The sequence below is a fragment of the Salmo trutta genome, chromosome 30, assembly GCF_901001165.1.
Source record: "Salmo trutta chromosome 30, fSalTru1.1, whole genome shotgun sequence".
NCBI lineage: Eukaryota > Metazoa > Chordata > Actinopteri > Salmoniformes > Salmonidae > Salmo > Salmo trutta.
In genome coordinates, this window is record NC_042986.1 from 13,370,262 (window position 1) to 13,379,862 (window position 9,601).

Consider the following 9,601-nt stretch of genomic DNA (forward strand, 5'->3'; position numbering starts at 1 on the left):
CCTGTCTCTCACAGTAAAAGACACCCAGACAGTACAGACAGTGTGTTGTTGTCCCAGCAGGGTACAATAGCTCTCAGGTGGTGGCAGAGCTGTGTGATAGGAAAACCATGGCTGGGCCCACTGACACATGCCCACTGACAAATGGCCTGAGAGATTTGAGATTTGAAGATTGCTCAATGCAGTTTACCATGACATTTCAGCAACCTCAAATGTTTAAATTGGAGCTCGGTCAATTGTACAGTATAGATTGGTATTTTGACATTTGGCTGCATTCCCTCTCTCCAAGTTCAGGCCTTGTTCCATGAGGAAGTAGGCCTTACCTTCATTTCTAAGTTCTCTCATTCAAAGAAGCCATAACAGAAGTCACGGTTGAAAAGAGAGAGGAAATTCTGACATCAAATTGACATTTACTGCTGAAGCACAGCAAAATGAGCAAGACGACACTTTTCAGGCACATCCATCCATTCTTATGTAGATCAAATTCCTTTTACAATGGTTTCTTGTGGTTATTTAACAGTCTACAGAGCAGGGGGCTTATCAAACGGGATCCTCTATTCTCCGAGGAGAGCACATCTGTCTCCTGTCATTGGCTCTGCTCAGCAGAAGGAGTCAGAAGTGCTTGTCTCTAATAAAACTAAAGATCGACGGGATGTGTGGCACGCCGAGGGGATGCTCAGGCTGGGGCTCAGACAGAGAAGGCTGGGGTGTCCTTGATATGCTGAGTGTGGAGAGCGCCGGCCGTAGCCAGGCCTCTGGGGTGTGCTTAGTGTCATTAAAAGCTTTATCTTCCTCCATTTGCATCTCCAGTCTTCCGCGGGCCAATGAGGTGATGCAGCACCCACTGGCCCAATCCCCCCACTCAGCCATCAGCTGGCTGTCACTCGACGAGTTCTCCCCCACCTCTACCTCCCTCCCCCTGGCTCAATGTATATGGATCACAGGAAAGAAAGATCACATCTCCATTCAGCTTCTTTAAAGACATGCTGTTTTAAATCGCCTCAACCTCCACTTTCGTGATTTTCTCTCTTTATCGGTTACTGGTTTCCTTTGGGGGAATGAGACACTTCATCAAAGTTTCTATCCCTGATCAGACCAGCTGGTTGAGTTTACAGATGAAGCCCCAGTGCCCTCCTGTGGTGATGTTTAGTCACTGAAACAGCTGAGAGGAGCGAAAGTTACACTCAAGCTGAGTCCTTTCTGGTTCTGGAGACATTAACAAAATATCCCATATATATCCCCTCATATTTTAATTAATCCTGAACAACAGTAAAACCGCCCTGACTAGTGTGTTGTTATCAACAACAGAGAGGTGTGAACAGAGGGAGAGGAGCGTTGGGCATTGATGAACAAACACCAGGCCTGGCACTGTCTGCATGGTACTGACTGAGCGTTGGGCCAGTAACCGAAATGTCGCTGGTTCAGAGTGGCATGTATTCATGGATGCCAAGGAAGCCAGGACCCCCCATTTTTTTTTTAAATAAAAATATTTGCTTTCATCTCTCTGTGTTTCATAATTTTCCTTGAATTTGCAAGAGGCTGAATGCATCTCACTGGAGAAAGAATCGGAGCGAGCAAAAGAGCGCATCTCTGTCTCGGTATGTTTAAATCATCTATCTGATGCGGTCTGGTCAAAAAGAGTGTGATATTGTTGCCACCCGTAGAATTGAATGCAATGGTAGCCAGCGAGCACTTGACCGCCCTTGATAAAAAAAAAGCATAAAATAATAGCCAATCAGCGTTGAGCTAAACTGAATGAGCTCAACTGTCTGTGAATGGTCCTGGCACACCAACAAAAAGAAGGTGTCAAGGGAAGCCAGTTTGGATTTGGCTTCACTCCTATCACATCGAGAGCATACGTCATTGACATAAATAACTTTACAGTTTTTTTCCATTGCTAACATGCATTGGTCAAAACTGAAGTCACATTATCAAAACTCACACAGTCAGCGAAACAGAAGTGTATGTGGACCAAACTGTGAATCATTTTTCATTGCTTTCACACAAAATGAATTCAATGACCACGAAATCCATTAACTCTTTTCTCATCCATACTCTACCACCTGCAAAACTACATATTTGCAGCACATGTTTTCAAATGCTAACATATTGTTTCCAAAACTGTTAAAACACATTCAAAACAGAATGATGGCAAATGTTGTGCATTTCTGCAGTAACCAGATTGAAACATATAAACTCAACAAAAAAAGAAACGTCCTCTCACTGTCAACTGCGTTTATTTTCAGCAAACTTAACATGTTTAAATATTTGTATGAACATAACAAGATTCAACAACTAAGACAGAAACTGAACAAGTTCCACAGACATTCCACAGAAATGTAATAATGTGTCCCTGAACAAAGGGGGGAGTGAAAATCAAAAGTAACAATCAGTATGTGGTGTGGCCACCAGCTGCATTAAGTACTGCAGTGCATCTCCTCCTTATGGACTGCACCAGATTTGCCATTTCTTGCTGTGAGATGTTACCCCACTCTTCCACCAAGGCACCTGCAAGTTCCCGGACATTTCTGGGGAATGGCCCTAGCCCTCACCCTCCGATCCAACAGGTACCAGACGTGCTCAATTGGATTGTGATCCGGACTCTTCGCTGGCCATGGCAGAACGCTGACATTCCTGTCTTGCAGGAAATCATGCACAGAATGAGCAGTATGGCTGGTGGCATTGTCATGCTGGAGGGTCATGTCAGGATGAGCTTGCAGGAAGGGTACCACATGAGGGAGGAGGATGTCTTCCCTGTAACGCACAGCGTTGAGATTGCCTGCAATGACAACAAGCTCAGTCCGATGATGCTGTGACACACCGCCCCAGACCATACATTTTAGTCATTTTAGCAGACGCTCTAATCCAGAGCGACTTACAGTAGTGAATGCATACATTTCATACAATTTCATACATATCATAAATTTTTTTCTGTGCTGGCCCCCCGTGGGAATCGAACCCACAACCCTGGTGTTGCAAACACCATGCTCTACCAACTGAGATACAGGGAAGGGACCTCCACCTCCAAATCGATCCCGCTCCAGAGTACAGGCCTCGGTGTAACGCTCATTCCTTCCACGATAAACGCGTGGTCTGCCACTGCGAGGACAATCAGCTGTCCGTCCTGTCTCCCTGTAGCGCTGTCTTAGGCGTCTCACAGTACGGACATTGCAGTTTATTGCCCTGGCCACATCTGCAGTCCTCATGCCTCCTTGCAGCATGCCTAAGGCACGTTTACGCAGATGAGCAGGGACCCTGGGCATCTTTCTTTTGGTGTTTTTCAGTCAGTAGAAAGGCCTCTTTAGTGTCATAAGTTTTCATAACTGAGTTGCCTACCGTCTGTAAGCTGTTAGTGTCTTAACGACCGTTCCACAGGTGCATGTTCATTAATTGTTTATAGTTCATTGAACAAGCATGGGAAACAGTGTTCAAACCCTTCACAATGAAGGATCTGTGAAGTAATTTTGATTTTTACGAATTATCTTTGAAAGACAGGGTCCTGAAAAAGGGGCGTTTCTTTTTTTGCTGAGTTTAGACAAATCAGCAGAATATTTAATCATTCCAAACACAGCTGATTGCAATTTCAGCTGAAAGCCTACCCAAGCCTATCCTGTTTTTAGTCTCGTTACCAAAAAGACAAGAGGACGGAATGATTTAGTTTGGAAACATGGATCAAGGAAGACAGGTTGGTGGGGAAAGAAGAGTGACAGAGAGAGGGAGAATATGTTGAGGACAAAGGAGAGGAAGACCAAGAGCGGTGGTCTCTGATGAGATAAGGGCCACAATTATTGACCATGTTGTAAACCACGGTCTCTCTTTGAGAGAGGCCGGTTTAAGGGTGCAACCAAATCTGCAGTGTTCAACAGTTGCATCAATAGTACAAATTATCCGGCAAAACAACAGGTGAGATGTGCATCCTTCAATGTTATTGAACTACATATTACAGTACAATACAGTACATTCACATTTTTACATGTACTGACATTTTGAAATATATTGATTGTTTTGTGTTTTTCAGTAGGATCCAAAGGTTGCCTCCCACAGGAGGGAGAGGCAGAATATTATCAGATGCACAGGAAATTGCCATTGTTGACATGGTAATTGGAAACAATGCAATAAAACTGTGGAAAATTCGGGACAAAGTGCAGGCAGACAATATCACTTTTGGGAATGTGAATATGGTCAGCACAATGACAATTGCCAGAGTCCTAGAGAAACATAAAATAAGGATGAAGCAGTTGTACACTGTACCCTTTGAGAGAAAGGGTGAACGTGTGAAAGAACTCCGGTATCAGTATGTCCAGGTAAGATGTCTGTTCAATAACCAAACAGGGTACAAACGCAGCTATGCATAATGTAAAGTACTGTAAAACTGTGGATTTACTGTATTTTAGAGAGTAATGGAGATGGAAGCCAGGCAAACTGCACATACATTCATCTTTGTGGATGAAGCTGGATTCAACCTGGCAAAAACACGCCGCAGGGGAAAAATGTGATTGGACAGAGAGCAACCGTGGATGTCCCAGGCCAGAGAGGAGCTAACATTAGAATGTGTGCAGTACTGTCCAATGATGGTTTGCTGTAACACAAACCACTCATTAGTCCCTACAATACAGAGAGGCTCATTTCTTTTCTGGATGACCTGCATAATCGACTTGTGCCAGAGGAGACCGGGGCAAGAAACTCCCCTACCTTTGTTGTTGTGTGGGATAATGTGGCAGTCCAACACTCTGCTGCAGTCACATCCCAGGATGTCAGTACTATTCCTGCCTCCATACTCCCCCTTCCTAAACCCCATAGAGGAGTTTTTCTCTGCGTGGAGGTGGAAGGTTTATGACCACCATCCACATGACCAGATGTCCTTACTGGAGGCCATGAATGAGGGGTGTGGAGACACTTCTCCTGAAGACTGCCAGGGTTGGATTAGACATTCCAGAAGATACTTTCCAAGATGCATCGCCAGAGAAGATATAAGATGTGACGTTGATGAGAAATTGTGGCCAAATGCAGGAGAGAGGGAGAACTAGAACCCTCACAGTACTCTACAGTATGAGTGATTATACTATACATGTTGATGAGAACTAGAACCCTCACAGTACTCTACAGTATGAGTGATTATACTATACATGTTGATGAGAACTAGAACCCTCACAGTACTGTGCAGTATGAGTGATTATACTATACATGTTGATGAGAACTAGAACCCTCACAGTACTGTACAGTATGAGTGATTATACTAGACATGTTGATGAGAACTAGAACCCTCACAGTACTGTACAGTATGAGTGATTATACTATACATGTTGATGAGAACTAGAACCCTCACAGTACTGTACAGTATGAGTGATTATACTAGACATGTTGATGAGAACTAGAACCCTCACAGTACTGTACAGTATGAGTGATTATAGTATACATGTTGATGAGAACTAGAACCCTCACAGTACTGTACAGTATGAGTGATTATACTAGACATGTTGATGAGAACTAGAACCCTCACAGTACTGTACAGTATGAGTGATTATACTATACATGTTGATGAGAACTAGAACCCTCACAGTACTGTACAGTATGAGTGATTATACTATACATGTTGATGAGAACTAGAACCCTCACAGTACTGTACAGTATGAGTGATTATACTAGACATGTTGATGAGAACTAGAACCCTCACAGTACTGTACAGTATGAGTGATTATACTATACATGTTGATGAGAACTACAACCCTCACAGTACTGTACAGTATGAGTGATTATACTATACATGTTGATGAGAACCCTCACAGTACTGTACAGTATGAGTGATTATACTATACATGTTGATGAGAACTAGAATCCTCACAGTACTGTACAGTATGAGTGATTATACTATACATGTTGATGAGAACTAGAACCCTCACAGTACTGTACAGTATGAGTGATTATACTATACATGTTGATGAGAACTAGAACCCTCACAGTACTGTACAGTATGAGTGATTATACTATACATGTTGTTGACAACTAGAACCCTCACAGTACTGTACAGTATGAGTGATTATACTATACATGTTGTTGATGGGTTTTTTTGTAATTATTAATGCAGCCCTGGAATATCAGGAACTTTTTATTTTTCACAAGTAAATTACTATATGCAAAGATATAGAAGAAATAAAGGCTATTGAAGCAAATTGCTGCATTTCTGAATCATTATTGTTACATATACTTTAGTATAGTCAATAAAGTGAACAATTTGTTATTATTATTCTATAATGAAATACTGATTTATGTGAAAAATCATTCAAAAGTCAAAGAAGTGAATAATTTATGTAATGCTCCCTGTTAGTGTTTTTTAGATCAATGTGTTATGAGTGACTGTATGCTTTCTGAGTGAGAATTTTAGCCAGTGTTGCGGTCGAACGAGCTTATTTTGAGACGTATGAAGTGTTTTGGTGGTGAGATTAACTGTTTGGCCAAGATGCATGTTGGTAATGCAGACTGTGTGAAGAGTTTTGAAAAAGTGGCTTCAGTATTGACCGATGCTTGTTAGCAATTGAAAAAAAACGAATTGTTGCGTCTCATTGTGTTGTCTTCCGGTGGCTGGCTAGCTAGCTAAAAGTGTCCCTTTCCAAAATTAGCCATGGATGGAGATAGTGATTTGGACTTGTGGTTTTACTTAATTCTCCACACTGGCCAATGATTATAATGGTGATTCTGATCCAACCATTAATTCATACATGGTGCCCCTGGTCTGAGAGGATGGAAGCCTAGGACAACAAAAAACAAAAGTGTGTACTGTATGACAGAGTCATAGATCGTTAAGTCAAGATGAAAGAGGAGGATGGTATTGGCGTTTCTCTACAAGTAGGGTGAGTCAACATGTTTTTTCTACTTGCACGAAGCACGCACACACACAGAAATCAGAACCATGGGCAACCACATATTTAGCTTACGTTGATAAGACTAAATAGTTTTTGGTATCTTTTAGCTGTCACTGTTTTAGACTAAGCCTAGGTGATTTGATGTTGAAATGGTGCTGCATTGGGGAGGCAGCTCCTGTTTTCTTTGTGACTTGCGTTAACTTTCCTTGGTTCTAAATCAATAGTTGTTTAGTAGCCCGAAAATGTTGGAAACATTAACTTGCTTGACCGTGTTGTAGGTCATGTAACTGTTTGTTACATGCAATATCTTTTGTGAACTTCACCGGACAGAGGTTGCTCTCCGGTTTTGTGATGAAACAAAGCTGTGGTTGAATTTATTCTGCCACTGTGTCTTCTTATTGTCTCGGCCTTAGGCCTATATATCACGGTCACAAGGCATATGAACTAACAGATAATAGAGCAAGCAACGCAATTATCACAACACACAGGTTGTAATATGGCATTCTTCTGGCTTGGCTTCCCCAGTGATTTTACCTACTCACCGCTATGGCTGGTTCAAATACCCAAGGTGAAAAATCTCCCGATGTGCCCTTGAGCAAGGCATTAAACCTAATTTGCTCCAGGGGCGCGGTACTACTATGGCTGACCATGTAAAACATATTTCCCTGCACCTATCTGGTGTATGTGAAAATAAAACAGAAAAAATATATACAAAAATCTGAGTGCCCAGGGGATAACTACCAATCTAGCCACATATACAAGCTGAAAGTCAAGAGGAATGTAGGACTGAGGCACTCAGTATCTCACATTTCAGTCCAGACATACGTAAGATGAAGAACCAGGCCATGGTAGAGATCAGACTGATGTTACAGATCTACACTGCCTTCGACTTTTTCTACATTTTGTTACGTTTCAGCCTTATTCTAAAAATGATCAAATAGTTTTTTCTCCCCTCAATCTACACACAATACCCCATAATGACAAAGCAAAAACAGGTTTATAGAAATGTTTGCTAATTTATAAAAAAAAATTAAAAAACGTATTCACATAAGTATTCAGACCCTTTGCTATAAGACTCGAAATTGAGCTCAGGTGCATCCTGTTTTCATTGATCATCCTTGAGCTGTTTCTACAACTTGATTGGAGTCCACCAGTGGTAAATTTAATTGCTTGGACATGATTTATAAAGGCACACACCTGTCTATATCAGGTCCCACAGTTGACAGTACACAATACAGTACCAGTCAAAAGTTTGGACACACCTACTCATTCAAGGGTTTTTCTTAATTTTTACTATTTTCTACATTGTAGAATAATAGTGAAGACATCACACCTATGAAATAACACATATGGATTCATGTAGTAACCAAAAAAGTGTTAAATGAAAATATATTTTATATTTGAGATTCTTCAAAATAGCCACCCTTTGCCTTGATGACAGCTTTGCACACTCTTGGCATTCTCTTGAACAGTTTCACCAGGAATGCTTTTCCAACAGTTTTTAAGGAGTTCCCACACATGCTGAGCACTTGTTGGCTGCTTTTCCTTCACACTGCGGTCCAACTCATTCCAAACCATCTCAATTGGGTTGAGATCGGGTGATTGTGGAGGCCAGGTCATCTGATGCAGCACTCCATCACTCTCCTTGATCAAATAGCCGAATATTGCAGGTGTAGATCTTACCGTGAAATGCTTACTTACAAGCCCTTAACCAACAATGCAGTTCAAAAAAGAGTTGAAAATATTGAATAAATAAACTCAAGTAAAAAATTATAAAAAGTAACACATTAACATAACAATAACAAAGCTACATACAGGGGTTACCAGTACTGAGTCAATGTGCAGGTTAGTCGAAGTAATTTGTACATGTAGGTAGGGGTGAAGTGACTATGCATAGATAATAGAGAAGTTTGAGAAATGGAAGAAGTTTGGAACCACCAAGACTCTTACTAGAGCTGGCCGCCCGGCCAAACTGAGCAATCGGGGAGAAGGGCCTTGGTCAGGGAGCTAACCAAGAACCCAATGGTCACTCTGACAGAGCTCTAACTCTAAAGCTCTGTCAGAGTGACCATTGGGTTCTCCTCTGTGGAGATGGGAGAACCTTCCAGAAGGACAACCATCTCTGCAGCACTCCACCAATCAGGCCTTCATGGTAGAGTGGCCAGATGGAAGTCACTCCTCAGTATAAAGCCATGACAGCCCGCTTGGAGTTTGCCAAAAGGCACCTAAAGACTCTCAGACAATGAGAAACAAGATTCAAGCGTCACGTCTGGAGGAAACCTGGCACCATCCCTAAGATGATGCATGGTGGTGGCAGCATCATGCTGTGGGGATGTTTTTCAGCGACAGGGAGTGGGTGACTAGTCAGGATTGAGGGAAAGATGAACAGAGCAAAGTACAGAGAGGTCCTTGATGAGCGCTCAGGACCTCAGACTGGGGCGAAGGTTTACCTTCCAGCACACAGCCAAGACAACACAGGATTGGCTTCTGGACAAGTCTCAATGTCCTTGAGTAGCCAGCCAGAGTCCAGACTTGAACCCGACCAAACAACTCTGGAAGAATCGATGCTGAAGAATCGATGCTGTAATCGCTGCCAAAGGCGCTTCAACAAAGTACTGAGTAAAGGGTCTGAATACCTATGTAAATGGGATCTTTTAGTTTTCTTTTAATTACATTTGTAAAACTGTCTAAAAATCTGTTTTTTCTTTGCCATTATAAGGTTTTGTAGGGTATTCTGATGACGA